This window comes from Cucumis melo, chromosome 12 (genome assembly GCF_025177605.1).
Source record: "Cucumis melo cultivar AY chromosome 12, USDA_Cmelo_AY_1.0, whole genome shotgun sequence".
NCBI classification, from domain to species: domain Eukaryota; kingdom Viridiplantae; phylum Streptophyta; class Magnoliopsida; order Cucurbitales; family Cucurbitaceae; genus Cucumis; species Cucumis melo.
This window is the reverse complement of record NC_066868.1, coordinates 13,238,114-13,250,235: the sequence shown is the minus strand read 5'-3', so window position 1 is coordinate 13,250,235 and position 12,122 is coordinate 13,238,114.

The window sequence follows — 12,122 nt, the reverse complement described above, 5'->3', positions numbered from 1 at the left end:
CATGAGTTTGATTTAAATTTGAAATAAGGGTTGGGATATGGTCAATCCTTAATTTGAGAAAAGTTTAAGGCGGCGTTTGGGGGAAGGGTTGGATTATGGGGGTTAGGGGTATGTAATCCAACCCCCGTTTGGGGGAAGGGTTATGCAACCCTAGTTTTAACTCCTTAACCCTTCCTCAACCCTTCTTCAACACTTCTTAACCCTTCTTCAACTTTTCCTTAACTCTTCTTCAACTCTTCCTTAATCCTACCCACATAACCCTTCTCCCAAACACATCTTATCACAACATTATAATAACACTTCCTTCATAACCCTTTCCTCAAACACATCTTATCATAACACTTTCTCCATAACTTTTCCCCCAAACACATCTTATTATAATTCTATGTTTATCTTAACACTAGGTTTATCATAACCCTAACCCATAACCCAACCCTTCCCCTAAACGGTCCCTAAGGTTTTATCTTGAATTTACTTCAATTTGAGAATAAAAATTTAAATTTGATGATGATTTGATTTTTTAGATAAAATTTTGGAACCATATTTTTGTTTGAGATAAGAATGAGGTTTCTATTATACCCTAATTTGTCTTGAGTATGGACAAGAATTTAGAATGATCAATTTTAATGTTGGGATAAAATGGTCAAATTTAATTTTGAGATAAATATGAAATCTCAATCTTGGGATAAAGTTGGATTTATGACTCCAATTAAAATTTGAGATAAAACAAATGGAGATAAAATCTAAATTTAAATTTAAATTTGGGGATAAAGTCTAAACTTTGAAATATTCAATATGCTTAATTATCTCAAAAAGTGGAACTCGAGATTTTATTCCAAGAATACCATAAGATAATTGAATTTTAATTTAATTTTAAATCCGAGATTTTATTCCAAGATAAAATAACATAAGATAATTCACATTTAATTTTATTTAAAAAAAATTAAAAAATTAAAATATGTTTAAATATCTCAAAAGTGATATCCGAGATTTTATTCCAAGATAAAATAACATAAGATAATTCACCTTTAATTTTAATCTATTATTTAATAATTCCAAATTCTCCTAGGAATTGAACTTGTTAGCCTTATAAATAGACCTTTACCTTGATCATTCTTTACTCATCAAGCAGAACATAAGTACGAGAGAAACAACTCCTCCGTTCCTTCTTTTTTTTTTTTTTTTTTGCAAGCCTTTGAAGGTCCCATGCAAGTATATATGAGGTTACAGTCTCTTTGATGTCCTACTTCTTTGACCGTCAACTTCTAGGGTTTGTTCATGATAGACATGCAACTCTATCATGACGCCCTCCTACTTCTTAGGGTTTGTTCATGATAGCCGATAAGTATTTATCATGACACCCTCCTACTTCTTAGGGCTTTGTTCATGATAGACATGTTACTCTAACATGACGCCCTCCTACTTCTTAGGGTTTGTTCATGATAGCCGATAAGTCTTTATCATGATGTCCTCCTGCTTCTTAGGGTTTGTTCATGATAGCCGATAAGTCTCTATCATGATGCCCTCTTACTTTTTAGGGTTTGTTCATGATAGCCGATAAGTCTCTATCATGATGTCTTCCTACTTCTTAGGGTTTTGTTCATGACAGACATGCAACTTTATCATGACGTCCTCTTGCTTCTTAAGGTTTGTTCATGATAGACATGCAACTCTATCATGATGCTCTCCTATTTCTTAGGGTTCACTACTACAAAAATTGGATTACTTGACGTTGATAGAGTGTCAAGTAAACCTATACTTGACGTTTTAAAAAGCGTCAAGTAATCGACTGTCAAGTATAGTCCCATTACTTGACACTAAAAAAACGTTAAGTATTATATTTCTTGACGTCATTTTCGTGTCAACTAAGATATCATACTTGACGTTTTTTTACGTATCCAGTAAGATATCAAACTTGACGTTTTTTTACGTATCCAGTAAGATATCATACTTGACGCTTTTTTACGTGTCAGGTAAGATATCATACTTGACACTGTTTGCGTGTCAAGTAAAGCCGTATACTTGACACTTTTTACATTTCTTATTTTTCATTTCCTGTATTACGTTCATTTAAATAAAGACAAATTCGTCAACAAAATAAACTCTTCAATGAACAACAATGACAAATTCGTCAACAAAATAAACTCTCGAACAACAATTTCATTCTTCAACAATAAGTCATATATGTACATAATTTACAAATAGTATGACTATTCATGTCTCTCCACAAACTACTCTCAATTTACAAAGATAAATAAAATTACTAACTATAAGACTCTAGAACATTAAATTATGTTCTAACCCTCAATAATTACTTCTTTACGAGTGTTAAATACTTCACGAAGCCTCGTAGTAAGTTTCACCAAATAATTCTTGAAGCAACAACCTACAATAGAATTTCGCAAGTTTTAGTAAAAAAGAACAACAATTCATCTTTAAAACTTTTTAGTCAGATCATCTCAACACTTACACATATAAAACGAAACTATGAAAGGGTTTCACATTGAAAATGTAAACGTTGTACTGACCTTCATACTGTGATTAGGAGAAGATGTGAATTTCATAGGAACATTTAGAATTTTAGTTTTATAACACAGAGACAGGAGCATATATAAAATCCTGACAAGTAAGATTCAAGCCAACTAAGAATACTGCAATCAGAAACATAGTTTATGGAATAAATATCTTTTCAGAAAACTCATTAATCTACCAATCTTTTCAAAATAGTTTACCTTTCTTTTAATAGCATTACACGATCAACGCTGGCAATAAGTCTTAGGCAACACAACATATGTTCTATTGAATTCAACATTTTAGAACAAACTAAAGTTTCAAGTTTTATTTATAGTTTGTTTACGCTATGACTATCATGCAATTATTATACAACTCAATAGAAACCATAAACAAAAGATCAATAGAAAATCAACCAAATGCTTCATTAAGGCATTTCATCAAACACAATGTAAGCTATCAATATGGGTAATGTTGATACCTTTAAAGAATTACAAAATAGTTAAAATGACTAAAAATAAGCAAAAGATAAATGAAGAGTGTTGAACAATACTTGAATTTTGTAATATATGTTCATAGGCCCATCATGAAAATCAAAACCATCCAATTAACATTCATTCTAAGGTCTTTGAATATCAACCAAGAATGATGTTTAGCAAGAAAACTTTGAAAGACTAACAAACAAACCAATTCACAAAAAAATGAAACAAAAAGCACATGTTTTTCAATTTAAATCAAGTCAAGAGTAGCTTTTGATAATCTAGTTGGCTCAAATTTGATGAAAATTTGAAGTGCAGCATATTATTACAAGTGTAACTTCCATAAAAGAAATAATTATAGTCAATGGCGTAGCTTTACTATACTCTAATCAATTCTTAGGTCATTCCATAAAGGAATATGTGAAGGTCATTCTATAGAAGCTTCACTTAAAATGCCTACAACGTCAAAAACATACAAAGAAACAACAAACATTATAAATAGCCTTATTCTAATCAATTCTTAGCTTTACTTTACTCTATTAAGGGAATACACATTAACCACAACCACAACTACACATTAACTACAATGAGAAAGAATTTGGGCTTTTTTTCATGAAATGAACAAGGAAACAAAAGCAATATATATTTCATAGTCTTATTAAGTCTACTCCTTTCATTTGAAAGGACACTAATACCAATCAAAGCTCAAAGCCTATAAACAATCCATAATTTTCAAACAAGCAAAATCAATAAGTTCACCAATTGCAACATAGAGATTCTAAAATCTTTTTCAATCCAAAAATAATCAACCAATCTCTCGCTAATGAATACACTTACCTAAAGCTTATTGAAACTGCAACGTTTACTGGACAACAACGCCTCAAAAGGCACACCTAACCTCCAAACACCATGGGTAAACATTATATTGCATCAATACTTAATGGGTTATCAAGTAATATAATCAATAAAAACAAACATGTATGATATTGAATTATTATCTAGACCACAACTTTCATCAAACCACAGTGTTATAATTAGTTCAATAAGCCATCTTTTATGAATACAAAAGCTAGTGAAAATAGTTTCAAAAGGAGAAGTAAAAAGGAGAAAAAACTTGAACAGAGCTTGAGGTTGAGAACAGACCTTGAGGTTGAGGAGAAAGAAAACTTGAAATGTGGTAGGTCGCCGGTCGAAAGAGAAGAAACTTTTTCGTGGTCATGGGTCGCCGACCAAAATGAAAATGGTCATGGGTGAAAGAAAACCTTTGTGGTTGTGGGTCGTCGACGGAAACAGTTGTGGGTCACCGTCTGAAGCTTTCAATGTGTGGCCGTCTGAAACAGTGGAGATGTGGCCGGTGGAAAAGAGGGTTTTTCCGTCGTCGTGGGTCGTTGGCTGAATCAGTTAGGATCACCAATCGAAAAGTCGTGGGTCGTCGGCTGAATCAATCGTGGGTCGCCGTCAATTTGTGGCCAACCGGTGGAGATGGAGAAAAATGGGGTTGGGGTTTTTTGGGAGGGTTTTCGTGAGGATGGTAGAGAGAAAGGGGAAGATAAAAAAGGAATATATATTTAATAAATTTTTTAATGAAAAGTTGGAGGGAAATTGAAAGTGAAGGGGAAATTTTGTAAAGAGAGATAGAGAGATGGAGATAGAGAGATGAAGGGTTTTGGAAGAGAGAAAGGGGGAAAATAAAAGGTTTTTTTAGAGAGAATTTTTTAATAAATTTGTTTTCAATAAAATTATTTAATTATTTTAATAAGTTTCTTTTTACTAAATTTATTTTAATACATTTTTTTACTAAATTAATTTTTAATAAGTTTCTTTTGGTAAATTTATTTTAATAAGTTTGTTTTAATAAGTTTATTTTAATAACATTGTAATAACTTTATTTTAGTAACTTTATTTTAATAAGTTTATTTAATGGAATGAAAGAAATAAAAAATATTTTTATATTTTATATTTTTATATTTTTATATTTGACATTTTTAAAATATTAATTTCAAAGTATCAAATAAAAATTTTAACTATACTTGACGTTATTTCCATGTCAAGTAAATGTCAACTATACTTGACGTGCAATAAACGTCAAGTAAAATCCGCACTATACTTGACGCTAAAAAACCGTCAAGTACAATCTCCACTATATTTGACGCGACACAAAACGTCAAGTAAAAATAATTCGAAAATTTTGTGTTCTTTAAACTATACTTGATGTTCTTTTCGCGTCAAGTAAAGTTTCGCAATACTTGACACGAATACAACGTCAAGTAAAATATTCTTTATACTTGACGCGAAAAAAATGTCAAGTAAAGGTTAGCGTAAAATTATCCGAAAAACTTCGTGAAAACTCCGCTTTTTTGAGACTATACTTGACGTTTTTCCTTTAAAATTGTCAATACTTGACGTTTTTTTAACAAAAGCGTCAAGTATATAAAAGTACCTAGTGTCAAGTAAAGTAGATTTTGTAGTAGTGGTTTTTCATGATAGACATGCAACTCTATCATGACGTCTTCCTGTTTCTTAGGGTTTGTTTATGATAAACGATGCAACTCTATCATGACGCCCTCTGGTTTCTTAGGATTTGTTCATGATAGCCGATGAATCTCTATCATGACGCCCTCCTGTTTCTTAGGGTTTGTTCATGATAGACGATACAACTTTATCATGGCGTCCTCATCCGTCTACTTTGCTTTCACATATTCTTTGCTCCAATATCATGTCATCAGCACTAACTTGCTTCTGGTGAACTTCATTTGCAGAACGATGATTTACTTCACAGAACGATGCTTGTCCGGAGTTCGACACGTCGTAGTACTTTCAGATAGAAATCAACCAAGAGAGAAATGGACTTGACTGCACCGCATTGAAGATGAAGATCGACTGTGCCGCATTGAAGATGATCATCATGTGTGCTGCATTGAAGAGGATGATCGTCTACACCGCATTGAAGACGATGATCGTTTGCACTGCATTGAAGATGATGATCGCTTGGATTGCGTCGCATTGAAGATGAAAATGACGATCGCCTCTATTGCGCGGTATTGAAGATGAAGATGATGATCATCTCTACTGTGTTGCATTGAAGATGAAGATGACGACCACATTTAAGATGAAGATGATTATCGTTTATGTTGGTTTTTCATTTGCATTTTAGAAATTAATTAAAAATTAAAGATCTTACATTAATTCTAATTAACAATACAACTTTAAAGACTTGAAAGTTCAAAAGTTTTTGTAACATTTCTTCAACTTGCACATAAAAGGCTTCCTTGATTTTTTCTACCAACATTATTGAGTATCTTCTTCAATTAGTTTGTTATTCTTTCCCCCTCAAAATTTTCTCCAGAAGTTCAATATTTGATATGTGAAGATGGAAACTCGTTTGAAGAAGATCGAGTGCACATAAAGGAGGCTAAAGATGCAGTTCATTTCGTAACACCCTTAACTCAGCTAGCTATGCATCCTCAAGAAGAAGACAACCTTATTTATTACTTTTTTTTTCTTATTTCCTTAAGTAACATAGAAAATAAAAGATGATGGAGTGTGTTAGCTCACATGGAGCTCAACCTTTTTAATTTCTATGAATATATATTTCTTTTTCAATAGTATATATAAAAACATGGATGAGAAGAAATTTTTTTATTCCAATTTCTTTCAGATAACCATGTTTGGCATAGAAGTAAGTTATATGATGGAAGTGTAGAGCGTAGCTCTCCTCCAGTTGTGTTTAATGAGCATGATATCTAGAAACAACTAGATTCGCTGAAGTTTCCAGTGATCAGTAAACATCTATTACTGAAAGATAAGAAAACAAAGAGAGCTCCGAATTGGATGAAGAGAAGTATCTTTTTCAAACTTTCTTACTGGACAAGTCTACTAATACGTCATAAATTGGATGTAATGCATATTGAGAAGAATGTTTAAGACAACTTAGTTGGTACATTATTGAATATTGAAGGAAAAATGGAGGATACCATGAATGATCGGTTAGACCTCCAAAATTTGAAAATAAGAAAGAATTTACACTTGATAGAAGTCGGTAACAGATTGGTGAAGTCCCATGTAAATTACATGTTGACTAGCAGTGAGCGAGTTGCGTTTTGTAAGTATCTAAAATAAGATAAATTTCTCGATGGATTCATTTCTAATATTTCACGATGTGTGAATGACAAAGACGAAAAATATCAGGTCTTAAGACCCACGACTGTCACATTTTGCTACATCAACTTCTATCTATTGGTGTTCGAGCATATATACCTAAAAATGTGTACGCTACAGTTATTGAATTATATTGTTTTTTCGTGACTTGTACGCAAGAATAATACAAATAACTGATTTGGACCGATTGCAAACGGATATCATAATAATACTCTATAAATTGGAAAAGAAATATTTTCACCTGTATTCTTCGACGTAATGGTACACCTTGCCATTCACCTACCATATGAAGTAAAAGTTATTGGTTCGGTTAATTATAGTTGGATGTATCATATTGAGAAAAGTCTATGCACGTTGAAACAATTTGTCCGAAACAAAGCACGACCCAAAGGGTCTATTGCAGAAGCATATGTGATGAATGAATCAGAGACTTTTTGTTTGAGATATCTAAGTGTGATTAAAACTCGATTTACTCAAGATAAATGAAATAATGATAGCATTCCTGATGATGAGGTACTTGGTGAGTTTGAAGTGTTCGTGCAAAAGGTATGACCATTAGGCACGTTAAGTTCACCATCTCTATTATAGGAAGAGAAACGCCATGTGCTTGGTAGGTTAAGGTACCACTACAAGAATTTCTAGATCTCTCGATGCAGCTTCACATAGTCAGAAGATCTAGCGTCGGGAGATAGGGTCTCTCCCTATGCAAAAATTAGAGCGTCAAGAATTATTGAGTATCTCTCGATGCCTACACAACTTTGCATCGAGAGATGCTCAACAACTCCCGACGCTCTTTTGATGCATCGAGAGTTATTTGTGGAACTACCGATGCTACCAATAATGCGTCGGCAGTTCCCATTTAAAATCCCTATTCTAATCTGTTTTACAGATTTGCGAAGAGGGGTTAAAGAGAGAACAAACGATTTGCGATGAGGAGATTGAAGAGAACGAACAACGTGATAACCTACCACCGTCGCTCCTACCACTGCCATCCTCGTCGCTTATGATGTCTCTTTCGGTGCCACCACTGGCCCTATATCTTCTCGTAAGTTTAAGCTATATTTACATTTTTCCATATTTTTTCTTGGGGCATTCTTGCATATTTGATGTTTTTCTTTGTTCCACCATAGAAGGGTCTGTCATTCTTGGGTTTTACAGATCGACATTCTTACAACAATTACTAAAATCATACTAGGTAATTCTTTCTTGATATATGGAGAAAATATCTGACCTTAGAAGATTTAGATCATCATTCTTATAGGCTCTAAATTGTGCAGTGTAATTATCAGTGTATTAGAAAAGCAATGCTACTAATTGTACTGTTGTATGGTTTGTTTGCTTGGACTATTTTTTCGTACAAGCAATTTAATCTTCTCAATGTTTTTTGATTTCTTGTAGAAGAGGAAGAAGAACCAATTTGATTACATCATAATTTTTTTTAATAATAAACAAACTTGGCATTGGGAGTTCATTGCATGTAGCATCGGGAGTTCTTTGTTCTCCCGATGCTTCATTTCATGATGTTGGGAATTTCTCTCCCGATCTTGGTCTCGACGGCGATTTGTGCGTCAAGAGATCCTTTTCCGACAGATTTTCATATATCTTTTGACAGTTTTATGCATCGGGAGGTTCCCCATTTCTTGTAGTGTACGACTATTAGGCGTGTCAAATTTACGATCATATGCATTGGGAGAACCCTTGATTCTTATAGTGACTCTCTCCCACATCTAGAAAAAAACTCACTTTTCTCCCTAATTAATTAATTCCCTTATTAAAACTTCTCTTTTCCTCATCCATTCTTTTTATCTTTCTAACTTTTTACCTCACATCTATTCACATTCCTTTCTCTCTTATTAACTCTTAGATTTTCCAACCTTTCAATTTTCTCCCCTTCGAAATTTTTTAATATGGGTATCTTATTCTTTTCTTCCATTCATACTCATAAATCACAACAAAAAAGTAAGATATGAAGAGGAAATCAAATGACCATTTTCTTATGTTCTCTCTCTTTTTTTTTTTTTGTATTTATTATTTCTATATATAAATATGTTTGCGTGTATTCCTTTATGGATCTAAATATATTTGTGTGTATTTCTTTATGAGATGTTTGAATCATGTAACCATGAATTTTTTTTTTAAGAATGTAACCATGGGGATCTTGGACATTGTAAAAGGATACATTCTTTGCTCATTTTTTTCATTTAATTATTTTTTATTTGAATTGTTTTATTAATAAAATGGTGAAGTGTGGTTAATACTTTTATTGTGTTTGAATTATGTAACTTTTGTTGGAATCTAATTATTAATTATAGTTAAAGGTAATAGGATGTGTAAAGGTAGAAATATGAAAATAATTTCTCCATTTTTTTCCTAAGAAATTTATTCAAAAATAATAAAAACTTTAAATTTTTTAATTTTAGAATTTTAAAAGTTTTATCGAGTAATTATTAAAATGTCATAACAAATTTATGATTTTACAATAAATTATAATAAATTTTAGAATTTGAAAAGTACGAAGATTTCAATAATTTAACATTGCTCAACTCTTGAAATTAAATAGATATCTTACCTTTTTTCTATAAAAATCTTGTATGTGTATTTGTTTTTTTTCACACTCAACCTTTTTTTCTAAAATTATTTGTTTGATGTACAGTGTGCTAGATCTTAATAGTAAATCACATTTTTCTATAAAAAGTTACGTAAGTTTATTCTTTCTTCCTGACAAAGAACTTATTCATTTGGTATGATATGAGATACAAGTGCACTAAGTTTTTCTTTTTTCTTTTTTTCCTTCCTAGAATAAATTATGAAGTAAGTGCTTTAATAAATATATGTTTTTAATATATTTGAAAAATAATTTTTAATTTGATTTTAAACATTACCAATAGATTAAAAAAAAACAATCTCAAGGGCATATACTAATCTCTTCCTCCAATAGAAGTTTTCGCGTTTTTTTTAATGAACATATTCTTCCTAATAAGAAATGATACAAACTTTGAAAAACCAATTGTATATTTTTTAAACTGAAAGTAGCATGTTTTGTTAAAAAGCGAAGTTCTGTTATAATTAAAAAATTTAACATTGATTACAAGATTATTTTTTATATGCATTATATCTTATAGAATACATATAAACTGTTGGAATTTATGTCCTAAAACTCGTAGTTTGTAGTTTAAAATTATATTATATTCAAAAAGTGGTTATTGAGGACTTATTAGTGAAAATAGAACACTATTGTAAGACCCGTAGCTAAGACTCATAGTTAAGGCTCGTAGTTAATATCTGTAGTTAAGATAAGAAGTAAAAATTTAACTAAGTGTCGTAAAACAGACGTTTTGAAAGGTTATGCGAGAAGACTTTTGAAAGGTTAGGGGATTAGAGTTCTTTGCGAAATGGAACCTAGCGAGAAGAAACAAGAAAACTTTTCAGAAATTTCCTAAATTTACTTAATGGGAAGGTTTAAGTTAAGTATGATTAAGTTATATCTTAAGATTACACGTGTACTGCTAAAAAGCAGAAGGTGGTCACTTATCAAGAGCTTAAGGGCGACTAAGCTTATTTAAGGATTAGTATAAATAAGGGTCTTCGGCCAAATTATTAGTCATGATTATTCTGAGAATTTAAAGAGAAAAGTTTAAGTGTTGAAGTGCTGCTAAAGTGTCTACGCGAGAAGAAGAAATGAATCATTTGAAGTTTAAGTAGCTAAGTAGTATGAGTGTTTTCTTCAAAGTATTTAAATGATTTCAAGTCTTCTTTATTAAAGTGTTTACTGATTTGAAGTGATGATTTCAATACAAATGTTTCGAAAGAGATTCATAAGTAAAGTCTATTCTATGTTTAAAGCATGTTTATTATGTTTTAAAGCATGTTTTGTGTTTCAATGATTATGAAATGATGTTTAAACCATTAGTCTACTTCCTATAAACGAGCTGACTATTATGTGCACATAAGGAGTAAAGGCAGCCATGTAGAAAAGGACTACATGGTAGAGTGAAGCTAGCCAATGTAGAAAAGGACTGCATTGTGTTTAGCGGTTTGAGCAACAAGAATGAATCAGGATATTCTTGGATGTTCATGATGAAAAGGTCATCTCAGCAGTCTAAACGCGGGATGATGAGTTCTTGTGTAAAAAATGATTCAGGATTCTTAGCGAAAGGAATGACTTGACTAATGTGTGATATGTGAAATGTATATTGATGTGATATGCGAAATGATATGTTTACATAAGAGATGAATTTATGTGATTTGAAATGTTTGACGAAATGATGTTTACAAAAGGTATTTCGCGAAAAGGATTTTATAAAACCTCACCGAGTCTTTTAGACTTATGTTTTAAAGTTTTACTTCTTGGTGATCTGGCGTTAAGGCCAAGTAAGGAAAGGTGAAAGACATGCTAGGCGAGAAGAGCTGCTAGGTGTTTAGATTTTAAGTTTAAGTTTTGAGTATGCATTTTTGGCTAAATGTTGTGAAGTGTTGTAATCACATGACTTAAGTTAATAAAAGGAATGTTTACTTCTTAATCTTTGTGTTAAGTTGTTTTTATTGCCTAAGACATATTTTTTAAGTTGAGTTTAAGAGGCTAGGCGATTAAGCAAAGCTTAAGGACCTCAAGATTGAGTGAGTGTCTTTGGCGTTTAACGTGTCAGAGATACTAAAGTCACACCGTGTCTCGCATGACAAGCAAGAACGTCTGTAGGAAGGGGTGTTACAACTATAATCTTGAATCAGTAAATTAAGGTCCCAAGGCTATCTAGTGTAGACTTGAGCTTTTATGTAGAGACATAAACATGGATCAAGTTCGAGTATATAGCCCAAACAATCTATATTATATGAATAATAACTTCTGTTCACACGGAATTATCCTTAGATTTGCATAGGTGAGGGTAGCTCAATGACACTAGCTCAATAATCCTTTCATTTCAGGGGTAAGACCGGATGGATGGTTAGAGACATAGGGTGCAACACAAAATTCAC